This window comes from Tubulanus polymorphus, chromosome 5, assembly GCF_964204645.1.
Source record: "Tubulanus polymorphus chromosome 5, tnTubPoly1.2, whole genome shotgun sequence".
Taxonomy (NCBI): domain Eukaryota; kingdom Metazoa; phylum Nemertea; class Palaeonemertea; order Tubulaniformes; family Tubulanidae; genus Tubulanus; species Tubulanus polymorphus.
The window spans coordinates 18,161,022-18,179,691 of NC_134029.1; the positions used below are offsets into that span (position 1 = coordinate 18,161,022).

An 18,670-nucleotide genomic window follows, 5' to 3' on the forward strand; every position below is an offset into this window, starting at 1 on the left:
CAAGCATGAAAGACGAATTTATGAAGGTGAATAGCAAATAAAGGAGCTTTACCTGGTTAAAATAAATTCTGCATTGCCTTCCATGATGACTTAATTGTTTTTTTTTTTCAGAGTCAACTAAAGACCAAATTTAACATTCGGAGAACATTTTTTCGATAGGAGAGCAGCACCATCCCACCTAGGATAAGTACTTTATTCAGATGAGAAGTTACTTATGTTGGCCACATTATTTAAATTGTAGATGGAGTAGTACAAGTTCAAGTGATGAATGAGAAATGTAGCGCAATTAGAAACATGAAAATTTCCAAGAATCCGAAAGAAGTCAGCAGATTCATTGGAACCATAAATATCTGGCGATATTCTTACCAAAGTTCCAGTCTCTATTGAAACTGTTGAAATAATCAATATCTAAGAAAGAAGTTACAGAGAGACAATCGATAGAGATCTATTCACAAGTTAAAGCAGCCATGCTTAAATTGATCAGCTAACTTCAGCACTAATATCATGCTAAGTATCAACTTTTGCAAGCAATGAAATGTCTGAATCCGAAAGAAATTGTTGAAAATCTGGTTGTAATTCTATCATTTCAATAAAGTGCTTTTAAGTACTTATTGACTCAAAGAAAGTGAATGAGAAATAATTCCAGCGACATGTGATGCAATTGGTGCAAGCATGAAAGACAAATTTATGAAGGTAACTACCAAATAAAGGAGCTTTACCTGGTAAACATTAATTTTGTATTGTTATCTTGTATCCATGATGACTTTATTGATTTTAACTAAATCAACCAAATGAAACACTTCTTGTTCAACTTCAGAGACGCACCATCTCACCTAAGGTATGTAGGTTAGATGTGATATGAAGTTAGTTATGTTGGACATTTTATTTCAATTGTAGATAAAGTAGTATAAGTTCAAGTAAGGGATCATTCATTTATTACGTATGCATTAGGGAGGAGTCAATCGCTTATTGTAATGCTTAATGTATATGAAGAAATGGGCCGATTTTGCATACAGAGGGGGATTGAAAAATTCAAATTTTATGCGTACGTAATAAATGCATGATCTGTTAGATAATGTTAACTATGTTATTTTTATATTGTGGTTAGAAATATTCCATCATCCTCCTGATGATCATGTGCATGTATGACTATGACTCATTTACGCATGATGATGATATGATGAAATAAAGATTAGTTGATTAGTAGATTTAGCAGAAACAAGACGTTGTTGCATTGTTTTATCCCCAAGTTCTGGATTCCGCTGTTAATTACTCAAGTTCATGTTAAGGATGGCTTCTAGCGCTCCAACAGGTTATGGGCCCAGGAGAAACTTGATTTTTGATGGCGATGAGAAGAGGTATGAACTGTGGGAAGCGAAGTTTTTGGTGTACATGAGACTTCAAAAACTTTATGAAGTATTGATTCCGGCAGCAGGGCTAGAGGCTCAAGCCCCAAATGCCAATGATAATGCGAACGCATATGCGATATTATAAACTGTTTGGATGACAGAAGTCTAACCCTTGTCATCCGTGATGCCGAAAATGATGGCAGATAGGCTTTGAAAATTTTGAGAGAACACTATGTCCAACCGGGAAATCAAAGATAATTGGATTATATCATGAACTTACAACAATTCAGAAACGAAGTGGTGAAAGTGTTACCGACTATATGCTGAGGGCCGAGAGTGCAGCCACAGCATTAAAGTCAGCAGGAGAAAAAATAGGGGATGGATTGCTCGTAGCTATGGTGTTAAAAGGATTACCCCCGTCGTATAAAAAGAGAAGGAAGTGAATTGGAGCGAATTCAAAGTGTCGTTAAGAAATTTCGAGGAAACCGAAAATGATAAAATTACAATTTTTGGAACTAAAATTTGTATTTCCGAGTAGTACTTACCCATTCCTATGGTTTTTGCCAATATTGGCCCCAGGGACTACAGGGCTTTTGGGTCCAATTTTGGGGTATCATCGAAACAAATTATCTACTTTTATACCAATGTAGATGTACAGCAACATGCATTAGTTCATTAACCGGCATGGTGATGGCAGCAACTCACAGCAAGACATTGTGATTTTTTTCAAAAATGGCAGCCCCCATGCTCCGCGCAGGAAGCAATGTTAGAAGGGTAAGTTTTCTCAAATTACATCAAAAATATTGATTGCATGTAATTAAGTAATTATTTTGGCGCTGGTGTAATTACTAAAGAATGCTTAGGTGCATAAATTGCAGTTTTGTCAATTATAATCTGTGTACCGGGCGCCAAAATTTTGTGTAGCTGCTCGGCTACATTGGTAAAAGTACTCGAAAATATTTTGGAAGTAAATATTTTAGCGGTGCTGCTCACAGCTTCAGTTTGTTGGAACCATGTTTTACATGTTCGCCACCTATTGTCAGCCAGCGCAGTGGTGTCTCATTATCCAATGCCAAAATTTTTACAAATATTTTGTGCAGAAGATTTATAATCAAAAAAATTAACTTTATTTTGCAGAGACACATATCGGATATAAATGATATTCTGGATGCTGTCCTAGATGACGACAGTGAGTATGACCAGCTGTCGGATGGTCAGGTTGATGATGATGATGGCTGGGATGACTATGATCCAGACATAGACACTGGCGCCACCAGCGATGACGACATCCCTGACGACCGTAATCAAAAAGAAAGTGATCGATCCGATTCGGATGATGAACCGTTGTCATCTATCGTCAATCCTAATAGGCTGAACACAAACAATCAGCTGACAGCTAGATCGGATGAACCGTACGAGTTTGAAAGTCAACGACAGTTTGTGGCACCAACTGTTCCAAACTTCACACCGAAACCTGTTAGACCAGACCCAGCGGAGAAGACACCATTTGAATACTTCAAGTCATTTGTGACCGACGGAATGATTGAACTGGTGCAACAGAGTCCAACAAGTATGGCATCACGAAAAAAGGTCAATATTTTCAGTTCACGGCACAAGAAATTGTGACATACCTCGGTCTATATCTGTATATGGGCCTTGTGAAAATGCCAGCTGTGAGTTGCTACTGGCAAAACGAACTTAGATAATTTCCAGGTGCGGACAATATGAGCCGTAATCGCTTTTATAGCATCCAGTTGATGATTCATCGGTCGATAACAATCTTGCCACAGAAGATGATAAACAAGGAGCCTGTCGGCTTATATAGCTCCGCTGTGTGATTTGAAGAAATAGGAGCTGCATACCTAGGGGTGCCCCTTTTGGCCAAATCCAATCCTTTTGGCTCTGTACTTTGTAGGTATTGGTCCATAGAACATTCATACCAAATTTGGAATGGATCTGATTAAAACTGTAGGACTAGTAGCGATTTGAAGAAATAGAAACTCCACCCCAGGGGCGGCCCCTGGGGGACAAATCCAAAAAATGGCACTGTAACTTTATAGCCCTTGGTCTATAGAAAATTCATACCAAATTTGGAATTGATCAGATTAAAACTGTAGGACTAGTAGCGATTTGAAGAAAAAGTTGACAGACGACGAACGAATGAACGAACACACGAATGAACGACGACGGCTCACCCCTTAGCCCATTAGCTCCGCTGACTTTCGGTCACAGTGGAGCTAAAAACAAATACAACTTTAGTAAAAATTGTTTATTAGACGAAGTGGAATGGCAAAAAATTTCCGGGAATTTTTTGTTGAAAGTCTCGATTTCCGGAACTCCGGAAATTTCCAGAAATCTGGCAACACTGTACATTGTTATTCTCATTGTCATTGCATTGTAAGGCCACCCTAAAAGAACCATAGGGGGAACGAAGTCAACCGATACATCATTTAAGTGTCTTTTTGAGGGTTACAGAAAATCCAAAAGAGCCCCCTATCATCTGTAATAGTTTAGGAGCTAGGGCTAAAAAAAGTAATCTTTTGGAAATTGGGGTCCCCATAAGGCCCAAAGCGTTTGACCTAGAAAGATGCCACTCCAGACAAAAATTAACTTCGGGTTGTTAGCTACAACTTGCTGCTGACATCAAGGAGAAATCTCAAAGGTAAAAAACTTTTCTCATTGAACTTTTCTATCTCTAAAATTAAACAAGATAAATCTATAAATAGAACTAATTTGCAAAACATCCTCTATACTTATGTAGGCATCATTCCATAGATCATTCATAAAAAGTTTAATTCAAATTTGATAAAAACTGAAGAAGGTGTAGCGATTTAAGTGAAAATCTAAAAAAATTATCCCTAATTTGCAAAATTTATGCATAATCTAGAATATGGCTCTATACTGGTTTAGACAATCCCCTATAAAAACATTCATACTAAGTTTGAAATCCGCTGAAAATTGGAGGAGTAGCGATTGAAAGGAAAATCTAAAAAAGGCCTAATTTGCATAATTTATGCAAAATCAAAAATATGGCTCTATACTTTTGTAGGCACTCCCCAATAGATCATTCATATGAAGTTTGGTTGAAATCTACTGAAAACTGGAGTAGAAGTAGCAATTTAAGTGAAAATCTAAAAATAGCCCTAATTTGCATAATTTATGCAAAATCAAAAGTATGGCTCTATACTTTTGTAGGCACTCCCCCATACATCATTCGTACCAAGTTTGGTTGATATCTACTGAAAACTGAAGTAGAAGTAGCAATTTAAGTGAAAATCTAAAAATAGCCCTAATTTGCATAATTTATGCAAAATCAAAAATATGGCTCTTTACTTTTGTAGGCACTCCCCCATAGATCATTCATACCAAGTTTGATTGAAATCCGCTGAAAATCGATGGAGGAGTAGCGATTTTAGTGAAAATCTAAAAATAGCCCTAATTTGCATAATTTATGCAAAATCAAAATTATGGCTCTGTACTTTTGTAGGCACTCCCCCATAGATCATTCATACCAAGTTTCATCAAGATCCCATCAGAACTGTAGGACAAGTAGGGATATAAAGAAAAAGTTGACGCCGGACACCGAACACCGGACGGACGGACGACGACGACGAACCCCCTAACCCATCAGCTAAAAAGCTGATCGGATATGGAAACTCCGTCCGTGGTTAGAATCACTGCGGAAAAATTTTCTTTCGGTCAGTAATGATGATGAAAACCAAAGCATAGACGAGATTATGGTCCCCTTCAAAGGAAGGTCAATTTGTAAGCAGTACATGCCAAAAAAACTGAAAAAATGGGGCTTTAAATTGTGGGGGCGCTGTAGTGCATCTGGTTTCCTCCACGATTTCGCTGTATACCAAGGCAAGGGCACTGGCATTGGTATCGATGATCTGCAACACTGTGGCCTCGGCGGTAATGTCGTCTTGCTGATGTGTCAGTCACTACCACCAAATGTACCATACAAGGTCTTTGCAGACAATTATTTTTCCAACTTTGAAATGGCAGCTGAAATTGCTCGACGGGGTCTTCAGTACACAGGTACAATTCAGTCAAACCGCGTGCACAATGCGCCGCTAAAATCCGAGAAAGATTTGAAAGAAATGGGACGTGGAGCCATTTCCGCTATGTACGAGAAGACCAGAAACCTGTCTCTCGTGTGCTGGTTAGACAACAAGGTCGTGAGGCTTATTTCCACATATGCTGGAAAAGACCCGGTCGAGCAGGTGCAGCGATATGACAAGTCCAGCAAAACTCGTGCAGGTAAACCGTCCTGCCATAATCAAACTCTACAACCAGAGCATGGGTGGAGTAGATTTGCTTGACATGATATCATCTCTGTATAAGCGACAGTTGAAGAGTAAAAGATGGTATCTGTATATCTTTTACCACACTGTCACCTTGGCAGTTGCGAATTCTTGGTTTTTGTACAGGCGAGATTGTAACTTACTTGGCATAAAGAAGACCATGCCCATGAAAGTATTCCAAGCCACCCTCGCCCAGGCTCTGGTAAAGAAGGGTAAGCCATGCCGTGGTCGTCCATCACTCGCAGAGCTCAAATCTCCACCGGCTAAGAAGTATCGTGTGGCTATTCCAACTCCTGATATCAGATATGACTGTGTTGACCATTGGCCCATTCATGATGAAAATAAGCGCAATCGTTGAAACTGCTATGCAACATACCACAGAATGTAAGCTATGCAACATACCACAGAAAGTAAATTACTTTCTGTGTTATGTTGAATAGCAGTTTGCGACCAAATCTGTCAGAAGTCTGTAACCATGGTAAGGGTGGCAATAGTGTCAGTACATTTATTAATAATTTTCGTAAGCACTGTGTGCAATGAAATAAGATGAGTCTTGTTCTCTAAAAATATAATCACCCATGATAAGAATGTAGTTGAGTGTACTTTTCTCCAAAGTTAATTTGATTATTATGCTGTTCGGTTACCGTTTGTTACCAATGTAGCTCCTCAGCTACAAATCCTAAAAGTAGGTCAAGTGGGCTAAATTTAAAATTTAATGGTCCTAGGTTGTTCTTTATGCCCTATAGGCTTAAAATACAGGTGGATATATTTTTTAGGCCAGTTAGAAGTGTTCTTGGTATTCAGAGGGTTAAAGTTGTCTGGTTACTGTGATGCAGATTGGGGTAATGCACCGGATAGACGTAGTATAACTGGTTACTGTTTTCGTCTGAGTGATAGTGGACCTGTTATTTCTTGGAAATCCAGGACACAGCCCACTGTAGCTTTATCAACATGTGAGGCTGAGTACAAGGCTATGTCAGCTGCAATATACCTCAAACAATTATGGTTAGATTTAGATTTTAATTGTCTTGAACAAATGTATGTATTATTGTATGGTGATAACCAAGGTGCTCTTATGCTTGCGACAAATTCAGTGTATCATCAAAGGTTTGAAGCATATTGATATTAGATACCACTATATTAGAGATGCTGTAAACTTTAAACAAATCGGTTCAGTCTATGTACCATCTGAACAAAACATTGCTGACATATGTACCAAGTCTGTAACTAAAGTGAAACTTAATAGGTTCCTGGAAAAAGTATTTGGTTCAACTTAAATTCAAAATGTTGATGACGTATGTTTATGACTGTTTGTTTTATATATGCATAACATATATTTTGTAGATTAGTTTTTGAATGTAAGAACGTAATGTTGTAGTTTTAGGATCATGAGAACATCAGTTTAGGAGGGGATGTTAGATAATGTAAACTAATGTTATTTTTATATTGTGGTTAGAAATATTCCATCATCCTCCTGATGATCATGTGCATGTATGACTATGTATGGCGGGCGATAACCACCAAAATATAGCATTACTTTGAAAGATAGTGAAAAGATGATGAAAAGATGATGAAAAGATGAAGATGAAATAATGAAAAAGATAGTGAAATAATGATAAAAAGATGATAAGGTGAAACGATGAAAAGACGTTGGAAGATGATAAGTAAAAAGGTTATTAACCCTGGGAAGCCCAGGGTAACACGGGTGTCACATAGATTTGGTAGGGGGTCTACACCAACATAATAATGAATAAATGCTTTTTACAGCCTTTATTACCCAAAGTGACATCCCTGTCGCATAACTAGCGACATCTGGTGGGTGAAATTTACTCTTACTTATTCTGATTGAAAATTCAAAATGGCGGCGCCCACAGATTTTGGAAATTGGTGAAAACTTCGAATTTGGATCCTTCTCAGCTTGTACACAGGCAAGTATACCTTATAAGTTTGTATTGTTGTAAAAGTACAGGTAACAGAGACTCTGCAGAAACACAGTTTGAAAAGTTATCTAGCTATATTGATGTTACATGGCTAATGTGACACCGGTGTCGCACTGGGTCATTCTGTCACTTTTTGCTTCAAAATCACTGTAAGGATTTATGTTTCCATATCTGTATAAATAGATATATGGTGCCTTCATTATGCTCTGTGGCACCCTGTGAGTAAACAGTTATGGTTGTGCATGCGCTTGTCGATCTTATAACGTCAACGATCCTGATCAATAAATAGTTGATCGCCGACTGGGGGTAAAGGACTCATAATCATGGTTCAATCAATGACAGTTATTTGAACATTTTACTTATCCAATTTCCAAATTTTATTTTCCAGATAAAATGGCTGGTAGACGCAGACTTCAGCTGAACGATGTATTGCCATTGATAGACACAAACGATAGTGATTTCGGCGAATCAGATTCGGATGATTCCGAATCAGAACGCAATGCATCTGCCGAAGATCCTCAGTCATCTGACGATGATTCTCAGTCCTCTTCAGAAGGGGATGAGAGCAGTGAGGAGTTTGATTCATCTGACGATGAGCCACTATCAAGACAAGCTGGACCATTATGGACAAAGGGGCCTCCCCATCGATACGAGCCACCAGACACGCAGTTCACTGGCCCTACATACAAATTACCAGATGATATGATAGAGCCAGAGACCCCTGTTTCGTATTTTAGAAAATTCGTAACAACAGAAATGTTGGATAAACTGACCGAACAGACAAACATTTACAGCATCCAGAAAGGCGGAACATCTGTTGACACAAACCTAAAAGAAATCGAGAAAGTCATAGGAATTTATTTGCGCATGGGTCTTCACCAGATGGCAGGAACACGCTCATACTGGGAAACTAACATTGGATGTGAATTTGTCAGTAAAGTGATGAGTCGAAATAGGTTTAGTAAGATTTTGACTGTGTTGCATTTTGTTGACAATATGCTGGTCTCTGATGAAGAAAAAAAAAATGACAAGATCTGGAAGATCAGGCCATGGATTGATGCTCTCAGAGCCAATTGCTTGAAACTTGTCGCAAAAGAACAAAATGCAGTGGATGAAATGATGGTTGCATTCAAAGGCAAAACAAGCAGCATAAGGCAGTATGTGAAAGGGAAACCACACCCGTGGGGATTCAAAATGTGGGTGCGCTCAGATGATACCGGAATGACATATGATTTTGAGGTGTACCAAGGTGGTGATGGGAAGAGAACGGAATTAGGACAGGGGCCGGATGTCGTGATGAAATTGACTTCGACCTTGCCGAATGATGTCAACTACAAAATCTTCGCAGATAATCTGTTTGTATCTGCCAAAGTGTGCATCAAACTGAAGCAGTCCGGAAAACACTTGACTGGTACTATGCGTGCTAACCGCTTGGCTACTGTCGGCCTAAAATCTGAAAACCAATTGAAAGAAACTGGACGTGGTACGTATGACTACAAAATAGATGAGCGCCATAACCTTGCTGCTGTGGCTTGGTACGACAACAGGCGAGTAGTACTCTTCTCAACATATGTCGCAGTTGAACCAGTTGACGAAGCTCGTAGATGGGACAAAACACGAAAGGAGTATGTCAATGTCACCAGGCCAGCCGTATTGAAAGAGTACAACACGTTCATGGGGGGCGTTGACCTCATGGACTCGTACATAGCGAAATACCGACAGAAAATAAAATCACGTCGATGGTACCTCTACCTGTTTTGGCATACCGTCACCATGGGGGTGATAAATGCCTGGCTCAGTTATCGAAGGGACTGTGAACTGTTGCGAATACCTAAACAAAATGTACTGAAACAACGACAGTTTCAGGCAATTGTCGCGACAGCGCTTATTGAGGTTGGTGTTGCCAGGAAGCGTGGCCGACCAAATATCGCTGATGCTGTAGTTCCATTTTCACCACCACAGCCGAGGAAACAAAGAACTGCACCCATACGTGATGTACAGAAAGACTGTGTTGGCCACTGGCAAATAAATGTTGCGAAGCGTGGACGTTGTAAACACTGTGAAAAAAATCAGACAACAACCTTGTGCGAGAAATGTAACGTTCGATTGTGTTTTGTAGAGGATCGTAACTGCTTTCACACATACCATATATAGTGTCTTTTCAGCTGTCTATCAGCAGACCTCTGTGTTTTAACAACAATGACAGTATTTGTATCATATCAAACTGAAGGCCTAGGCATAGTCTATGTGGTACTGAAATGAGTCCAGGTACATTTTTCCCGCGTTACATATGGGACAAAATTATTGTAAAATTTTTTCCTTGTCTGATGAACTTGAAGTTTATTTTATGCTTTTTTATGAATTTTGTGTTTTTGAATTTTTATGAAAAGTGTATTTTTAATAAAGCCATAACATGGTAAGTGTATCTTTGAAAAAAATATTTTAAAACAATTTGGAAAATTTTTTTGCTTTGGTGACACATATGCCCAATGTGACATATATGTCACATTTCCCAAATTACAGAAAAAAATTTAAAGAAATTAAAAAAACCATGTATATGCCTATTAGACCTTTTAGACCTATTAGGCCTATTAAAATGACCAAATAACATAATTTTCCTGCAACTTTAAGATACCCTGGGCTTCCCAGGGTTTTAAGCACCAGCTATAGTAGTTTACTGTGGTGTTAGAGACACAATGTTCAAGGTCGTTGTGATAATTGGAATCTTACGGTCAAATCTTAACTAGCGTGGCATTCATTGCATTGCTTGATTAGATGCGATACAGTGTAAATATTATTGCATTTTTATATTACATCGTAAAATTAGGATAACGGATGACAGAAATTGAAGTTTATAGACACATTTTTGACCGGCTGAAATATGTGTTGGGTGAAATTGAAAGAGAAGCCATAAACGAGAGAACTCTCTATAAGTTAGATAGAATTTACAGAGACATATTTGAGTGCGAGTGCCATGAACTAGAAATAATAGCATATGATATTGCAGATGCGTATAGTATCATTCAACGTTTGTGGTATCAGCCAACAAGTTCAGACACATCGGTGTCTCAAAGTCATCACTATCAAGCTCTATTGAATAGGCTACCTGGGGCCGGGTGCCCAAGATTTGATATATCTTAGGAACAACATTAATTTTTCCTGGGTAAGTTTTAAAAAGGATTAATTTCAGCCTTGCATATTGGCTCAAGTCATGTTACTGTAGGCCTACTTTTAAACTTTGATTAGATAATTTAAGATACCAGGCAAAGCATCTTTCTTTTGATGCTTGTTTTAGAAATGTTATCTGTTAGTAAAAAAACGGTAGAAAAATCATTTAAGAGAATATCACATGAAAGTTCGAGATTACTATTGCGTCATCACAGATGAACATCTAGATAGTTGGGTTGTGTACTATATGCATTTCTCTAATGCTCTATTCTCTAATGCTGGTAAGTCTTTTTCCTGGATTCTTTAAGCTTAACACCACCAATAAAAATGCACCAAGCATCATAATAGTGGTATTGCGTGCGCTCTCTATATTTTCAAGTATGACGTAGCATTTTAGCCATCCTCTCATCAGAGGGCAGAAGGATTCAACGTGATCGCGTAAGAGAATCAATGTGAATCAAATAGTAATAGTGATAAAAAGGCTAAACGAAACTCTGGAGGGGGTAATAGAGTTATGCAAAGAGAAACTATGTGTAAAAGTCCCTTGCAATTGTTCGATATCTCAACTTGGTGCAAGGGTGGGTAAAAGCTAAATCGATTTAGAGCGCATAAGTCGAAGCTAAGCCTACGTAGTCAAGCATAGTCGGAACCCAAACCCTTCAAACAGAATTTTGTGCTGCTTGTATCTGTAATTACTTAAAACTCTTAAAAACGCCTATAACAGTAAGGACAGGATGAGCTAAGCCTAGGAACGTACGCTGCTGGTATCTATGCACTTAAGCGTTGGGAAACCATAAGCCGAAGCCAGATCAAAACCCGAAGCCTCAGAGCCAGAACTCAACAACTCACAGACCAAGTCGGGGCGCTCGGAAGAAAGTTGGGCCGAGCGTGGGCGGAACACCATCGCATAAAAAAGGGCATAAAGTTTTGAGTTTGCCATATGGTAGGGGGCAAGCCCCAGACTCTGGACAGAGTCCGACGCCTAATAGGTGACATCCGAGCTAAGACGAAAGTGCGCCAGCACTAACTCATCGAGGCGAAGAAAGATCTGAAAAAGGTGGGAAACAGCACTCGAGCAGAGGGGACCCAGGTCCCAACGGGATCCAAAACTACTGGTGGAAGAAACTCCAAGATCCTCTAAAGCAAGTGGTGGAGGGTGTCCTTAGGGACCACCTCACAGTTGAGGATGTCTTCTGTGGTGGTCGGATGGTGACGTTCCAAAAGAAGAGGGACGAGGCCAATCCTGCAAACTACCGACCAATTGCCTCCTTGAATCCTCTTGTAGAAACTTTCTGTTAATAGATAATTCATGATATTCGTTGGGTATTTTATGATTATTTCTAAAAATAGACCACTACTATAGCTACTGAAGTCATACAAGCTAAGAGGAGGCTCTCCTATGCTTCAATCGAAGAGTTAGGTGATGAACTAAAAACATATGTGGATGAAAATCCAATTTCTTCGGTAAGCATTCAGTAAAATGTCATATACGATGGATAATGCACTTTCTATATCCTTGGTGTCAGGCTTTTAGCCTGAGAATTTTTCATGTCTTCATGAATGCCTTTAATTCATACAATGTTTAAGTTAAATTGTAAGTTTTACTTCATTATGTAGGTCCTATCAATGTTGAAAATTTCTCTCTACGACAAAAGACCTGTGATATGCATGAGGAATGCTTCTGTGGTTGAAGCATTCTCTGAAAGAATTATCGAAATGGCAAAGGAGCTTGGTAGGAGCTATGGCAAGTGCAACATCCCACGCCGGTTTGCCATGAAGGAAGATGGGGTAAGACCTTTATCCACAAATATCCCAATTTTCTCTGCATTGATTGAGAAGTTTCGCCAGAACTGTGAATTGCTCACATTATATAACAATGAGCAGGTTCACATCAAAACCACAAAAAGTCATCGGCGCAGTCATCGGTTTTATTTAGAAGATGCTAAACAAATGTGGTCCATGGGAGACATACAAAACGGACATAAACACATTCTTCCACGACGTAATGATTCCAAACATAATCAGATCGTTATGTGGGATGAGACCAACAAAGGTAAGCTACCTAAAACAAGCTTGTTGAGATCTTTTAATACTTGGAATTGGCATAAGCAGAATGTAGACATAAAACCGAGTTCAAACCTCGACACACTTGGTAACATTTGTTTGATATCCAAGGAGATGATTGAGGTCCATGAGCTCATGATTTCAAACCGTCCTCGTTTCTTAACAAAGATGAATCCTCTTGTAGAAACTTTCTGTTAATAGATAATTCATGATATTCGTTGGGTATTTTATGATTATTTCTAAAAATAGACCACTACTATAGCTACTGAAGTCATACAAGCTAAGAGGAGGCTCTCCTATGCTTCAATCGAAGAGTTAGGTGATGAACTAAAAACATATGTGGATGAAAATCCAATTTCTTCGGTAAGCATTCAGTAAAATGTCATATACGATGGATAATGCACTTTCTATATCCTTGGTGTCAGGCTTTTAGCCTGAGAATTTTTCATGTCTTCATGAATGCCTTTAATTCATACAATGTTTAAGTTAAATTGTAAGTTTTACTTCATTATGTAGGTCCTATCAATGTTGAAAATTTCTCTCTACGACAAAAGACCTGTGATATGCATGAGGAATGCTTCTGCGGTTGAAGCATTCTCTGAAAGAATTATCGAAATCGCGAAGGAGCTTGGTAGGAGCTATGGCAAGTGCAACATCCCACGCCGGTTTGCCATGAAGGAAGATGGGGTAAGACCTTTATCCACAAATATCCCAATTTTCTCTGCATTGATTGAGAAGTTTTGCCAGTTCTGTGAATTGCTCATATTATATAACAATGAGCAGGTTTACATCAAAACCACAAAAAGTCATCGGCTCAGTCATCGGAAACAGCATGGTAGCTTAAAGTATTGTTGTATAGTACAAGCTATTGCCCTTGCAGTTTGGGTGTGAACATCTCTTACTGGCAGAAAGAGGATGAGTATTAATCTGGAAAGCAGAGAGAAGTTTTAGTATTAACTAGAATTATTGGAATACCATGAATTCACATTATGTTACATTTTGAGAAAACTTTTTCACTAGAATTCTTTTGTTGGCTTCCATCACCTTATTTATAGGTATGATCATTAATATTTCACTGAGTATTGCAGTTATACTGAACTTCCCTTGACTTGTCGAATATGACAATAGATACATGTGCATTGTACAATGCTTAGTTAAGTCCTTTGGGTTGCTGCTTTAGTTGACAAGGATTTTGGAGGAAATGCCTTGCAACGAATTGGGAAATAACAAGAACCATATCAAGTGAAAAATAACTTTTTCTGAAAAGGAAATTAATGAATCATATTTTCCTAGGTGATTTATTTAGATACCTATGATTACTACACAAAATGTCCTAAAGCCATTCCGATATTTGGTATAAAATGATATGACATGTTCTCTTTTAGTAGTAAAACACACTGACACTGACAATCCAAAGAAGCACTGTAGTACGAGTTGTAGTGACGACACACAGAGTGATACTGCAGCATCTCTAACAAGTGCGTAACCTAATTCTTAATGCTTTTCTCAATAAGTATTTTGCATTTCCAAATCCTCCGCATCACACAATGAATGATTGCGGATACAACATACAAAATCTTGATCCTGCTGAAATGTCCATGGTTCAAACAGTGCCATAACTTAGAATTGCATTCAAATATTTGGTATAAAATGATATGACATGTTTTCTTTTAAGAGTGAAACACACCGACGCTGACAATAGAAGAAGTCACAGTAGCACGAGTTGCAGCGATGACACACGGAGTGATACTGCAGCATCTCTTTCAAGTGCGTTACCTAATTCTTAATGCTTTTCTCAATAAGTATTTCGCTTTTTCTAAATCCTCTGCATTGCACGATGAATGATTGCGGATACAACATACAAAATCTTGATCCTGCTGAAATGTCCACATGGTTCAAACGGAGCCATAACTTAGAATCGCATTTAAATATTTGGTATAAAATGATATGACATGTTTTCTTTTAGGAGTGAAACACACCGACGCTGGCAATCGAAGAAGTCACAGTAGCATGAGTTGCAGCGATGACACACAGAGTGATACTGCAGCATCTCTAACAAGTGCGTTACCTAATTCTTAATGCTTTTCTCAATTTCAAGTATTTCGCATTTCCAAATCCCCGCATCACACGATGAATGATTACGGATACAACATACAAAATCTTGATCCTTATTTTTAAAATAGACCACTACTATAGCTACTGAAGTCATACAAGCTAAAAGGAGACTCTCTTATGCTTCAATCGAAGAGTTAGGTGATGAACTAAAAAAATCTGTGGATGAACCTTCTGGAGACTGGTGATACTGCTGCTACCCCGATACTACTGTTACCAGTGAGTGATACTTGATCCTTCAGGTGACCGGTGATATTACTGATACCCTGATACCACCGTTACCAGTGGTACTGCCCGATCCTTCAGCAGACCGGTGATACTACTGCTACCCCGATACTATTGTTACCAGTGATACCGTCCGATCCTCCTAGGGACGACTGGTGACTCACTGTAATGTCCTATGGCGCCCTCTACATAGCTGCCATCTTGAACCGGTGTTCTGGTGCACCACTGGCTAGCCGAACAATCACTCAAACCATGTTTTATTAGCACTAATTAAAATTAAGCACTTCTTTTGTTTTCTGAAATATCCCCCTAGCAACGCATTTGGCCCTTGGATATGGGTATTTCAAAACAAAAAAATTCAAAAATTCAAAAAACTTGGTATGGTAGTCCACTGACTGCTGTGTACTTCCTTGTCTCAGTTGTAAGTAAATAGTGAACTTTAGCATCAATTCTGTATGATTCAGACAAAATCGAGTGGATTCTGGTCTATTACTGGTCTTCTAAAGACTCTAAAACTATATTAAAGTTATAATGGGTGATAAAAAATTTACTGGCAGGAAAAAAAACGAACTTTTCATGGGCGGCACCAAAGGGGGTTAGGGGGTGCGAACGACCCCCCTTTTTAAAAATTCCCAAACGATCGTCGCATAGGGAATTTACCTCGATAATGCAATGGCAGCACTTTACGATCGTCGATGTGTCGTCACCAGTCACAATCAATGCTTGATTATTGCAATTACTTAACGATTATTGTGTTGTCATACATGTCATGTGACAAGTAGCATTTGTCATGAAGCCTAAAATATTTCTTTCTGAAGGGCAGAACCCGCTCGGGTGCGGGGCAAATATTAGATGGAATCATTAATATTTGTGGATGGTTAGGTCCCATTGTTCTCGACTTATTTGTTGGTAATTGGCCTAGTAGATTGCATCAGAATGCATCTCCAAGACATAATTTTGCAGAAATTTCTGCTGCGCCTTCGGCCGGCTATTTTCATGCGTTCCGCACCCGGACGGGCTTTGCCCTTCGGTGACTTTTAGTTGAATATTACGTACTCGACCCCCCTTAGAAAATGCACCGAAGAAAAAATCCAATATGGTGGTGCCCATGACTCCTGTGGCTAATGCTGTAAGTAGCTCAAAAATTGGTGAAAACTTGTCTGAAACACCATTGAATGACACAGAAAGGTAAATAAAAGAAGGGTTCAGTAGTATACTGTGTGAAAACCGGTCAAAATGGGTAAAATGTCATCAATGTGGTAGTAATGTGGAATGTCAGATCAACCGAGACACTAAACAAGGCCTCGCCCATAGAATTTCTTTAAACGACGCATGTAAAGAATCTGTGAGTAGTTTTGAAACTTCAAAAAAGACCGACGAAGGCAAACCTTCTACATACGAAATAGAAATTTTATAATTTGATAATAATCATTATCATTTTTGCAGGAATACATGCAAAATCCTATGACAGAAGTGATCAACCATCGAGTGTTTAAATCCAGTTCAGATGGAAAGGCAGCAGTATACAATGGAAAATCGATTAATTAAAATTTTGACTACGCATACATCGCTGTCCACACTTGGAATTAACCAGTGGTTTACAAAAATTCAAGATAAATTATGTTCCACCATTCACTTAAGCACTGCAAAAGATTTTGATAAAATGTGGGCAAAATTTTATGAAAAATTATCTTATTATACGATGGAGACATTTAGCAAATATAAAATTGATGAAGTAAATGAAAGAGCTGTAAACATATCCTTGCAATTTACTATGGAGATCCTCTTTCAGTACATGATCGAGGACCAATTTCACCATGACCCATCAACTGGGCCAGACCACAGCCCCTCATAGTTTTGGCGATCAGATCATAGATCAATTCACCAGTTTAGCGTATAGTGACAGGTTAGCTCATAGCAATAATTTAAGTTGGAGCAATAGTTAAAATCACAGGAATAGTCTTTTTACTTTCCAAACCTTCCATCCCAGTTAATTTACTGACATTTTCCACCTTCTGGGAAGGTTAACACTGCCTGGTCGAGTTTGATTACCTGTCACAACATACCTGTCATAGATGTCATAACTTTTTCCCATAGAAGCAGCAATTGCCACCCAGGGGAACTCTTTTAACAACAAAGCCGTGTGTCTCTGATCTGACAACCAGGCAGTAAAGGATGTGATCAATAGAATTGCATGTTATTTTTGTAGAAGAAACATTATCTTTTACAAGAATTATAATCTGTATCCTCAATGTACCATTGTAATGTGGTCTGAGTCGTAAGGCCAAAAAAAATTGACAGTGTAGCAATAAACAAAACGATTTATCGATCGGCGAAGTGCCTTCACTGAATAACAAATTGAAGGCAATAAATATTCAGTTATGGAGCGTACACAGCGTGGATTTTCGGTTGAGGAGCGTATATAGATCGATTGTAAAATTTAAGTCAATTAAGTTCTATGTATTGAATTGTATTTGTGGCGCCACACTCCCAGTCGCATCGAAAAGGTAGGGTACTACCCACAGTGTAGTAACTGTACCACAAAACCTGTAACAAAGTGAGGCAGAAAGTTTGTAAATGCTTAGTCAGACTGAAAAGACTAAAAAAGTAATTACTAATGGGGTAGTCTGGTCTGCTTAACACAATTGGAGTTATGAAGAGTGAAAAAAAAATTGTTTCGATGGAAAACCTGCTACTTATTAATCATATAACATTTTTAACACTCGATGTAAATAATAAATCTTTTTTAAACCTCCCACCCAACCCAACTTTTTTGGGCTAATAAAGGTTTAAGTTAAGGTCTTCTCAGTTTGGACAACCAGACGATAGTTCACAGAACTACTGCAATTACTTACATGCTAACCCAGAATTCTTCCAAGATGTTTATATCTTCAGACATCAGTTGGACAAGATGATATCAGCTGAAGCAGTATAATCAGGACAGAAACAAAATGTATCAGATTTAAGGGCTTTTTCCATCATATAAGCAGCCTGATGAGAGTCATAGACTAAGCAATACAATTCCTATATCTAACAATGGAGGCACTTTTGTGTCCAAAAAGAAACAGGTTGTACATTTCAACGACATGAAACCGTGCATTCTATCTAGAGAAGCCGTAGGTTGCGAAAAGCCGGAATAGAAACCAATGAAAGCCAAACCTGATAAAAGCGACTAACTCTCAAAGATGAAGATTGTGTCTGGATTCGGGATACAGCCCAAAACAAGGGCAGTAATCAAAGAATCAACACTACTCAATACTACTGTTGCGAAGAGCTGGTAGAATTTGTAGCAATTGACTAAAGATGTATATTCAATTCAGGTAGTTGAGATAATGATCATTTAGTAGCTAAGGGTGATGGGATGATATATTGTATAAATAGATTTATCTTTTTGACTTAGTTTGGCATGACTATATTATAACTTGACTCAGATTGAGTGTCCTCGCTTTCGCCTTTTATCCTTTTGACCTGGCCTTTCTCTGCAAGTGGACAAACTCTGTTTTTT

The 18,670-nt window shown here is 38.5% G+C and overlaps 1 long non-coding RNA gene across 1 annotated transcript; it reads left to right on the top strand.

The window, feature by feature from the left end:
* The first annotated feature begins 14,503 nt into the window (after window positions 1-14,503).
* On the top strand, window positions 14,504-15,135 carry LOC141906480 (uncharacterized). Its single transcript, XR_012619343.1, has 3 exons — window positions 14,504-14,595; window positions 14,795-14,887; window positions 15,012-15,135. It is a non-coding gene; the product is annotated as an uncharacterized LOC141906480 (long non-coding RNA).
* The last annotated feature ends 3,535 nt before the right edge of the window (window positions 15,136-18,670 follow it).